This window comes from Ovis aries, chromosome 7 (assembly GCF_016772045.2).
Source record: "Ovis aries strain OAR_USU_Benz2616 breed Rambouillet chromosome 7, ARS-UI_Ramb_v3.0, whole genome shotgun sequence".
In the NCBI taxonomy this organism is placed as follows: Eukaryota; Metazoa; Chordata; class Mammalia; order Artiodactyla; family Bovidae; genus Ovis; species Ovis aries.
In genome coordinates, this window is record NC_056060.1 from 5,118,960 (window position 1) to 5,129,032 (window position 10,073).

General features: G+C 41.7%; 1 pseudogene; it reads left to right on the top strand.

Annotated features, from left to right (window-relative positions):
• The first annotated feature begins 604 nt into the window (after positions 1 to 604).
• On the top strand, positions 605 to 2,375 carry LOC101103239 (protein FAM151A-like; annotated as a pseudogene).
• The last annotated feature ends 7,698 nt before the right edge of the window (positions 2,376 to 10,073 follow it).

Consider the following 10,073-nt stretch of genomic DNA (forward strand, 5'->3'; position numbering starts at 1 on the left):
ATTGAGATATAAGTGATATACAGCATTGTATAAGTTTAAGGTGTCCAACATAATGATTTGACTTAAATATAGTATATGGGTCTTATGCTTTTTTGTTAAATCTAGTCCTAAGCATTTAATCTTCTTGATATTATTGCGAATGGAATTCTTTTCTTTTTTTATTAGCACTGTTGTTGTTGTTTAGTTGCTAAGTCATGTCTGACTTGTTTGCCACCCCATGGACTGTAGCCTACCTATCTCCTCCATCCATGGAATTTCCCAGGCAAGAATACTGGAGTGGGTGGCCATTTCCTACTCCAGGGGATATTCTTGACTCAGGGATGGAACCTGCGTCTTCTGCAGTGTCAGGCAGATTCTTTACCACTTGAACCACCTGGGAAGCCTATGTTGATGCAAAAGATAAGACAAATGGTTTTCAGGTGAAACCTCATTACACATTTTTGCCCTTCTACTTAAGAGATTTTACAGTTTGGTTAGTCTCTCTTATCTTCCATATCACTATCTATGAAATGGGGTTAAAATGTATTTTAGTTGTCCTGGATCCCAGCTCTCAGAGCCTCAGGAGACTCTGCCCTTTGAGGGGTATTCCTCTCAGAGGGTCACTATGGCCAACAAGAAGGGGCGCTGGAAGTGGGCCATTGTTAGCGGCGTCAGTACGGTCCTAGTGTTTGCCGTTGCAATGATCCTGGGCTTCTCACTGCAGAAGTGCATCGTCCTGCCAGCCTATGAACAGGATGGGACCTGCTGCTCTGATGCAGACATGCTGGGCTGCCTGCTAAGTTTGGGTCAGCTCAGCCAAAGGGACGGCCTGCTGGTCACCTGGTACCACGCTGCCAACAGCAAAGAGCAGATGAAGGCTGCCCTCAGCAGCAGCGTCATGGTCCTGGAATCAGATGTCACAACAGAAGGGTGTGACACAGTCGACCAGACAGGGGTCCCCATCATGGTGCACCCCCCAGCCATCTACAGTGACAACACCTGAGAGCAGCGGCTGGAGGCTGTGCTGGCCTCTTCCAAGAAGGGCATCAAACTAGACTTTGAGAGCATCAAGGCTGTGGGCCCCGCCCTGGACCTCCTGCGGTGGCTGACAGAGGAGGGGAAAGTTTGAAGGCCTGTGTGGATCAATGCCAACATCCTGAGGGGTCCCAACAGGGTCAAACCAATAGAGGTCAACTGAGACCAATAGAGGCCACACAGTTCCTGGCCTTGGTCCAGGGGAAGTATCTTGAGACAACCCTGTCTCCAGGCTGGACTACCATCTACCTGCCCTTGTTTCCAAATGGGACATACACCCAGACCACGGTGGAGAAGATGCAGGAGCTGGTGGGAGCAGTGCCACAGAAGGTGACCTTCTCCATGTGGCTTGTCATGGCTAGGGCCGCCCGGCCCCGCCTCAGCTGGCTGCTGAGCCAATCTGACAGGTACAGCCTGACAATGCAGCAGTCTGCCTTGGACCCCGCGACAGTGGATCGCCTCCTCTATATCCGGGACAACACTGCCACGCACCAAGTCTGCTATGACTTCTTTGAGCCTCTCCTGTCTCAATTCAAGCAGCTTGCCGTACCTCACGGAAGCAAAGGTACTACGCCAGGGGCAGCCTGATCCCTGCTCTCCAAAACCCTGGAGACGAGGGTCTGAGAGTGGAGTGACTGGTTCCTGACATCCAGGGCTATGGAAGCACAGCAACAGTGCGGCTCCCAGACTGAGAGGGCATGATCCTGCTGGACGTGGGCCTTCAGAAGCCTGCAGCTGGGCATCCCGTGCCCATCGTCCACGCCCCAGATGGCCATGCCCTGATGCTTGAGTCCTGCCTGCAGCAGCTGGCCATACGCCCTGGACGCTGGGGCCTGCATTTGCGCATAACAGAGCTCACCACCCTGCAGCCATCCCTAGCCACGCTGGCCACCCCGTGCGCCCTTGGCCACCTGTCTAGGCCTGTGGGGGTTGGGACCACAGCCTCCCACAGGAGTTTCATGGTCCCTGGCTCCGTGGCTGGCAGGGAGTTGCTTATAGCTGTGGCCGAGGTGTTCCCCCATGTGACAGTGGCACCAGGCTGGCCCAAGGAAGTGCTGGGCAGTGGCCATGGGGAACAGCTGCTCACAGATATGCTGGAGCTGTGCCAGGGCCTCTGGCAACCTGTGTCCTTCCAGCTGCAGGTTGGGCCTCTGGGCCAGAGTCCTGCTGGAGTCATGGTCCAGCTGCTGGCAGCCTCCCCCTGGGCCACGGTCACAGTGGAACACAGCCCTGGCCAAGGCCACTATGCATCTATGTGGGCAGTGCTGCTGGCAGCCAGGGCCGTGGAGAAGACCCGAGTCTACTACAGGCTACCCCAGAGCTACTGCCAAGACTTGCAGGCAGATATTGGCAGACATTGAGCACCCAGGGGTACTTGCCTGGTGGACCCTGGCTTCCCACGGGGGAGGCAGGAAGGAATAAATGCCTCTGCTTCCTCAAAAAAAAAAAAAATATGTATATGTATATATATATATATTTTAGTCCTTTTGTTGTAAGGACTAAAGGGGAATTTGCAGGTGAATGTGAAGGAATCAGAATTGTGATCCGTAACTGATAGTTCCCCTCCACTGAACAGGATCCTCTAGAATGACCCTTTGAAGGAGAGTGCTCTGGTCTTTTCCCCAGGATAGTAAAATCACTCCTTTTAATCTTTTTTTTTTTTTTGGTTGTGCAGTGTGGCATGTGGAATCTTAGTTCCCTGACCTGGGATCGAACTCACATTTCATGCAGTGTAATTGTGGAGTCTTAACCACTCAGGTGCCAGGGAAGTCCTTAAAATTGGCTTCTTTTAATTAACAGGTTCTCTATCACTTCATTTCTTTTACAGTTTATCCTTTGAAAACCCATGACCCATGGAAAATAATATTCCCATGACTCATAGAGAGTCTCCAAACCTGGAATTTGCTGATTCCAAACTTTTGATACAACTGGGCATGCTCCTCTGTCTTATATACTTCCTGCACATTGGCAGTTGTATCTAGAGGCTCGATCAGATTTACTTTTAATGTCCTTGGCAAACTGTAGATGTTGTATGCTTTCGTCAGAGGCTTGTAATGTCTGACTGTCCCTTTATTTCTGTTCTCTTTATTTCTTGCAGCTGTTGGTGCTCATTGCCGAGGATATTAATTTGTGATTGCAAAATAGTGCTATTGTGATTCTATTACTTCTTTTTAATTTATTTGTTGAAATGTTTTTGTAAAGAGATATTTACCTTTATATGGTTACTTAGTGATTCATTTCTTTTCAAAAGTTTGGACAAATGTTTGATTTTTACCTTTGTTTACCAGTTCTCATAATAAGAAATTTTCTATCCTTAACCTCAAAATGTGGTTAGTTTAAAAAAAAATATTATTGTGACTTTATGTCCTTAAACATATTTGATATGGTTCACTGTATTCTAATTACTATTCTTATTGAAGCATAAATTAAGCTCCAGATAATATTCCTTAGGAAGTGCTCATGCAAATAATATTCCCTGACTTCTTGCTTATTACTAATAAAGTTGATTTGTGTCCTTTACACTTGAAATTTAGTTTTGCGGGATATAAAAATCCTTCACTTGAATTTTCTATTTTGTGTATCTTAAATGTTTTCCTCCTTTTTTATCTGCACAGATATGTGTCATAAAGTGTCGCTTTCAAAGAGACTGATGATTTTTAACTTATTTTCTTTGAAGAAACCAGCTTTTTGCCTAGATGCCCAGAGACTTTTTCCAGTAATTTATTATAGTATATGCCTTGATATTGGTTGTTCTGGGTTCAGATTTTCAGGTTCAGTTCAGTTCATTTCAGTCACTCAGTCATGTCTGACTCTTTGCAACCCCATGAACCGCAGCACACCAGGCCTCCCTGTCCATCACCAACTCCCAGAGTCCACCCAAACCCATGTCCATTGAATTGGTGATGCCATCCAACCATCTCATCCTCTGTCATACCCTTCTCCTCCTGCCCTCAATCTTTCCCAGCATCAGGGTCTTTTCCAATGAGTCAGCTCTTCGCATCAAGTGGCCAAAGCATTGGAGTTTCAGCTTCAACATCAGTCCCTCCAATGAACACCCAGGACTGATCTCCTTTAGGATGGACTGGTTGGATCTCCTTGCAGTCCAAGAGACTCTCAAGAGTCTTCTCCAACACCACAGTTCAAAAGCATCAGTTCTTCCGCACTCAGCTTTCTTTATAGTCCAACTCTCACATCCATACACGACCACTGGAAAAACCATAGCCTTGACTAGACTGACCTTTGTTGACAAAGTGATGTCTCTGCTTTTTAATATGCTGTCTAGGTTGGTCATAACTTTCCTTCTAAGGAGTAAGCATCTTTTAATTTCATGGCTGCAGTCATCATCTGCAGTGATTTTGGAGTCCAGAAAAATAAAGTTAGCCACTGTTTCCCCATCTATTTCCCATGAAGTGATGGGACCAGATGCCATGATCTTAGTTTTCTGAATGTTAAGCTTTAAGCCAACTTTTTCACTCTCCTCTCTCACTTTCATCAAGAGGCTCTTTAGTTCTTCTTCACTTTCTGCCAAAACGGTGGTGTCATCTGCATATCTGAGGTTATTGATATTTCTACTGACAATCTTGATTCCAGCTTGTGCTTCCACCAGCCCAGCATTTCTCATGATGTACTCTGCATATGAATTAAATAAGCAGGGTGACAATATACAGCCTTGACGGACTCCTTTTCCTATTTGGAACCAGTCTGTTGTTCCATGTCCAGTTCTAACTGTTACTTCCTGACCTGCATACAGATTTCTCAAGAGGCAGGTCAGGTGGTCTGTATTCCCATCTCTTTCAGAATTTTCCACAGTTTATTGTGATCCACACAGTTTTATGATGTATTCTTTCAGTATGTAGCTTGAAATGGTTTTTTATTTCGGGAAGGCTTTCTTGAATTAGTTTTGGGTATTTGTTGTATTGTTTTGCTCTGGTTTTCTTCAGGTTCTCTTATTATCTTCTTAGTATTCCAGTCCACTTACCACTTTCTCTCTTGTTTCTCAGCCACCCAGAGCTCAAGCCTATGTGCTCATCCTTCTAACTGTGTCCATATCAGGTTTGACCCATGGAGTACTTTGTTTCCTGAAGCGCAGGTGCTTTGGTCAGCATTGAGGGTATGGATGAGTTACTTTGGTGCAATTGCTTTTTCCAGGTAAGCTATTCTGCTAGTACTTTCCTTTTTGGATAGTTTTATTTCATCCTGGGTGAAATTGTGCCCTCCCCTTATTCTTTATACATGGGAAATTCTCTTTCTATCCTGTATTATAGCCTCATTGGTCTGTGAGGACCCTCAGTTTTAGCAGTCATAGGCAGATGCTAGCTTCAATATTCGGAGAAAGCAATGGTACCCCACTCTAGTACTCTTGCCTGGAAAATCCCATGGACAGAGGAGCCTGGTGGGCTGCAGTCCATGGGGTCACTAAGAGTCGGACACAACTGAGCGACTTCACTTTCACTTTTCACTTTCATGCATTGGAGAAGGAAATGGCAACCCACTCCAATGTTCTTGCCTGGAGAATCCCAGGAATGGGGGAGTCTGGTGGGCTGCCATCTATGGGGTCACACTGAGTCGGACACGACTGAAGCGACTTAGCAGCAGCAGCAGCAGCTTCAATATTAGAGGATCATTTTATTGACACTGCATAAGTAGAGACAGGTAACTAAAACCCCCACTTACATAGTGAGAATCATATCTTTCATCTTCAGCCATCAGAACTTCTTGAATGTCATATGTTTTTAATCTCTGCACATTGCTACTTCACCAGTATTAGCATAAATGAATTTGCCTCCTTAAGACATGTTGGTTTATATCATGACAAGCACTGCCAGGTAACAAGGGAGCAAAAGGTTTGAAAGGAACGCAGCAAGTCACAAGGAAAATTCTTTGTAAAAATATTTTACAGTTTAGCAAATTAAAATTTTTCCATAAAAACTACTCATTTTTTGCACTGGGTCTTAGTTGCAGTACACAGGATCTTTAATCTTTTTGTGACATGTGGGATTTTTTTGCTTTATTGTGGTATGTGGGATCTTTATTTTTTTAATATTTATTTATTTTTAGTTGATTGATGATTGCTTTACAATATTGGTTTGATTTCTGTCATACACTGACATGAATTAACCATAGATATACTTATGTCCCCTCCCTCTTGAATCTCCCTCCCACCTCCTGCCCATTCCTACCCCTCTAAGTTATTAGAGAGCCCCTGAGTCATACAGCAAATTCCCATCGGCTATGTATTTACATACGTTGGTGTATATACATCCATGCTGCTTTCTCCATTTATTTCGCCCTCTCCCTCTTCTCCCCCACCCTTGTCTGTAAGTCTGTTCTCTATATCTGTGTCTCCAATGCTGCTCTGCAAACAGATTCGTCAGTACCATCCTTGTAGATTCCATATATATGTGTTAATATACAATATTTGTTTTTCTCTTTGACTTACTTCACTCTGTATAATAGGCTCTAGGTTCATCCACGTCATTAGAACTGACTCAGATATGTTCCTTTTTATGGCTGAGCAGTATTCCATTGTATTCTTCTTTATCCATTCATCTGGCAGTGGACATCTAGGTTGCTTCCGTGTCCTAGCTATTGTAAACAGTGCTGCAGTGAACACTGGGGTACATGTGTCTTTTTCAGTTTTGGTTTCTTCAGAGTATACGCCCAGAAGTGGTATTACTGGATCATATGATGGTTTTATTCCTAGTTTTTTAAGGACTCTCCATACTGTCTTCCATAGTGGCTGTATCAATGTACATTCCGATGTGGGATCTTTAGCTGTGGCATGCAATTATGGAGTCTGGAATCTAGTTCCCTGACCAGGGACCAAACCTGGGGCCCCTGCATAGCAGATGTGGAGTCTTAGCCACTGGACTGCCAGGGAAGTTCCCCAATTTTTTCATTATAAACAAAAATTTTTAATACAGAAATTAGGTGAAAGAAAGAAGAGTAACCTTTGGTGTCATTACCTAGAGACTAGCTGTAGTAACATGCATTTCTTGTTTTTTGTTTTTGTTTTTTTTTTAATATATAAAATGTGTTAGTCTCTCAGTCATGTCCAACTCTTCGCAAACCCATGGCTTCTCTGTCCATGAAATTCTCCAGGCAAGAATACTGGAGTGGGTAGCCACTCCATTCTCCAGGAGATCTTCCCAACCCAGGGATCAAACCCGGGTCCCCTGTGTTGCAGGCAGATTTTGTACCATCTGAGCACCAAGGGGCTAAAATATATTTGTCATGAATTGCCAAAATAATTATGCTTTTCTTTTAATAACTCTCTCCCAAAATACAAAACAGAACTTGAAAATGGAAAAATGGAGAAGAGTATTCATATTACAACAGAAATTCCCTCAGACTTATTTTCAAATGTGATTCTATTGTTTTTGGAAATATCATACCCTTAAACAATTTCAAATTATGCCCAAAAGAACAAGAGAAGGTAAAAAAGTTGACATTCTCCTATTTAGAATGAACTACTGTTGGAATACAGCTAACCCATTGTTCCACTTCCCAGGTGGCACAGTGGTAAAGAATCTGCCTGCAGTACAGGAGATGCAAAAGATGTGAGTTTGATCCCTGAGTCAGGAAGATCCCCTAGAGTACAAAGTGACAACCCACTCCAGTATTCTTGCCTGAAAAATTCCCATAGGGTTGCAAAGAGTCAGACACGACAGAGCCCACACATACATATAACCTATTGTTTAGAGATGAACTCATGGCTGTGGGTTTTTATGTTGAAAAGAAGAAAGAACTCAAATGAATAACTTAATCTTCTATTTTAAATAACTGGAATAAGAGTAAACTAAACCCAAAGCAAACAGAAGGAAGGAAATATTAACGAGCAAAGTAGAAGTAAATGAAATAGTAGAAAAACAGTAGAGTAAATCAAGGAACACCAAAAATTTTCAGCAAAATTGGCTATTAGCTAGACTGACCAAATGTAAAACAGGGAAGATCCAAGTTATTAAAATGAGGAATAAGAGGAGGGACATTACCACCAACATTATAAATGAAAAGAATTATAAGGGACTGCTATGAACAACTATATGCCAAAAAGTTAGATTATGTAGATAAAATGGACAAATTCCTAGAAATACACAAATTACCAAAATTGACTTGAAGAAATAAAAAACCTGAATAGATCTGTGACAACAAAAGATATTGAATTAGCAATCAAAACCTTTTCACAAAGAGATGCCGAGGACCATATAGCTTCACTGGTGATTTCTACCAAACATTTGAAGAAGAGTTAAAATCAATTCTTCATAAATTACTCCAAAAAATGGAAACAGAGGGATATCTCCCAGCTCTTTCCAAGAGGCTATTATTACCCTGTTGCCAAAATCAGAGACAAATGGCACAAGAAAATTATAGACTAATACTAGATACAAAAGTCCTCAGCAAAATACTAGCAAACTAAATACAGTAGCATGTAGAAAGATTGTACACCATGACTAAATAGGATTTACCTGAGGAATGCAAGGTTTGTTCCACATAGGAAAATCAATCAATGTGTATTAATACATAGTAATAGAATCAGGGAGAAAATCCACATGATTATATCAATAACTTCAGTTAAAGCTTTTGATAAAATTCAATACCCTTTTAAGATAAAGACAATAAACTAGGAATAGAAGGTAATTTTCCTAACCCATAAATAATATCAGACTGTATGGTGAAAGATGGAGAGCTTTTCCTCTAAGATCAAGAACAGAATAAGGATGTTTGTTCTATTCAACGCTGCACTGGAAATTTTAGCCAGAGCAATAAGGCAAGAATGTAATTTTTAAAAAATCCAGATTGGAAAGGAAAAAAAAAAATTATTTGTGTGCATGTGTGCTAAGTTGCTTCCAACTCTTTGTAACCCTATGGATGAAGTCCACCAGGCTTCACTGTCCTTGGTTTCTCTAGGCAAGAATACTGGAGTGGGCTGCTATGCTCTCCTCCAGGGAATATTCTCCATCCAGGGATCAAACCCAAATTTCTTTTTTCTTTTTTTAAATTTTATTTTTTTACTTTACAATCCTGTATTGGTTTTGCCATACATTGACATGAATCCACCGCAGGTATACATGAGTTCCCAACCCTGAACCCCCCTCCCACCACTGTCCCCATATCATCTCTCTGGGTCATCCCAGTGCACCAGCCCCAAGCATCCTGTATCCTGTATCGAACCTAGACTAGCGATTCATTTCTTACATGATAGTATACATGTTTCAATGCCATTCTCCCAAATCACATATCCCTTAACGCTGCTACGCTGGCAAGAGGGGTCTTTACCACTAGCACCACTTGCAGATGATACAATCTTTTATACAGGAAATCCTAAAAAAAAAAAAAAAAGAAAAGGCATCAAGTAATTCAGCAAAGGTTGCAGGATACTAAGATATCAAAATCAGTTCTATTTCTATATGCAAGCAATGAACAACCCAAAAATGAAAACAATTCTATTTACCAGTAGCATCAAAAATAATAAAATACTTGGGAATAAATAAAAAAATAAAAGAAGTGTAAGACTTGTACACTGGAAACTATAAAACATTTTTTAAAGAAATTAACATACCAAATAAAAGGAAAGACACCTTGTATCCATAGATTTGTAAGACTTCATATTTTTAAGATGGCAGTGCTCTTCAAATTGATCTATATAGATTCAATGCAACCCCTATCAAAATCCTAACTACCTCTCTCTTTTTTTTTGGCAACAATTGACGAGTGGATTTTAAAATTTATATGGAAATGCAAGGGACCCATTATAGCCAAAACAATATTGAAAAAGAAAGAACACAGAAAAAAATATTTCAAATTTATGATACATGAATTTTATCTCAATAAAAAAAAATACAAAGGTAAATGTTAGCTACTGTTAAGAGTACCATTGTGGTGAGTACTGTCCAGCCATCTAGATTCATTATATAACCCTGTTCATGTGACACAAGGATGCATTCCTGCTGCTCTGTGACCTGTTCCTCCTTCATACAATTAAGAACACAGTGATGATTATCCTTTATGCAGTTTCTTTTTATTATGTTATCATCCTTTGGATAAATCATTGAACTCCT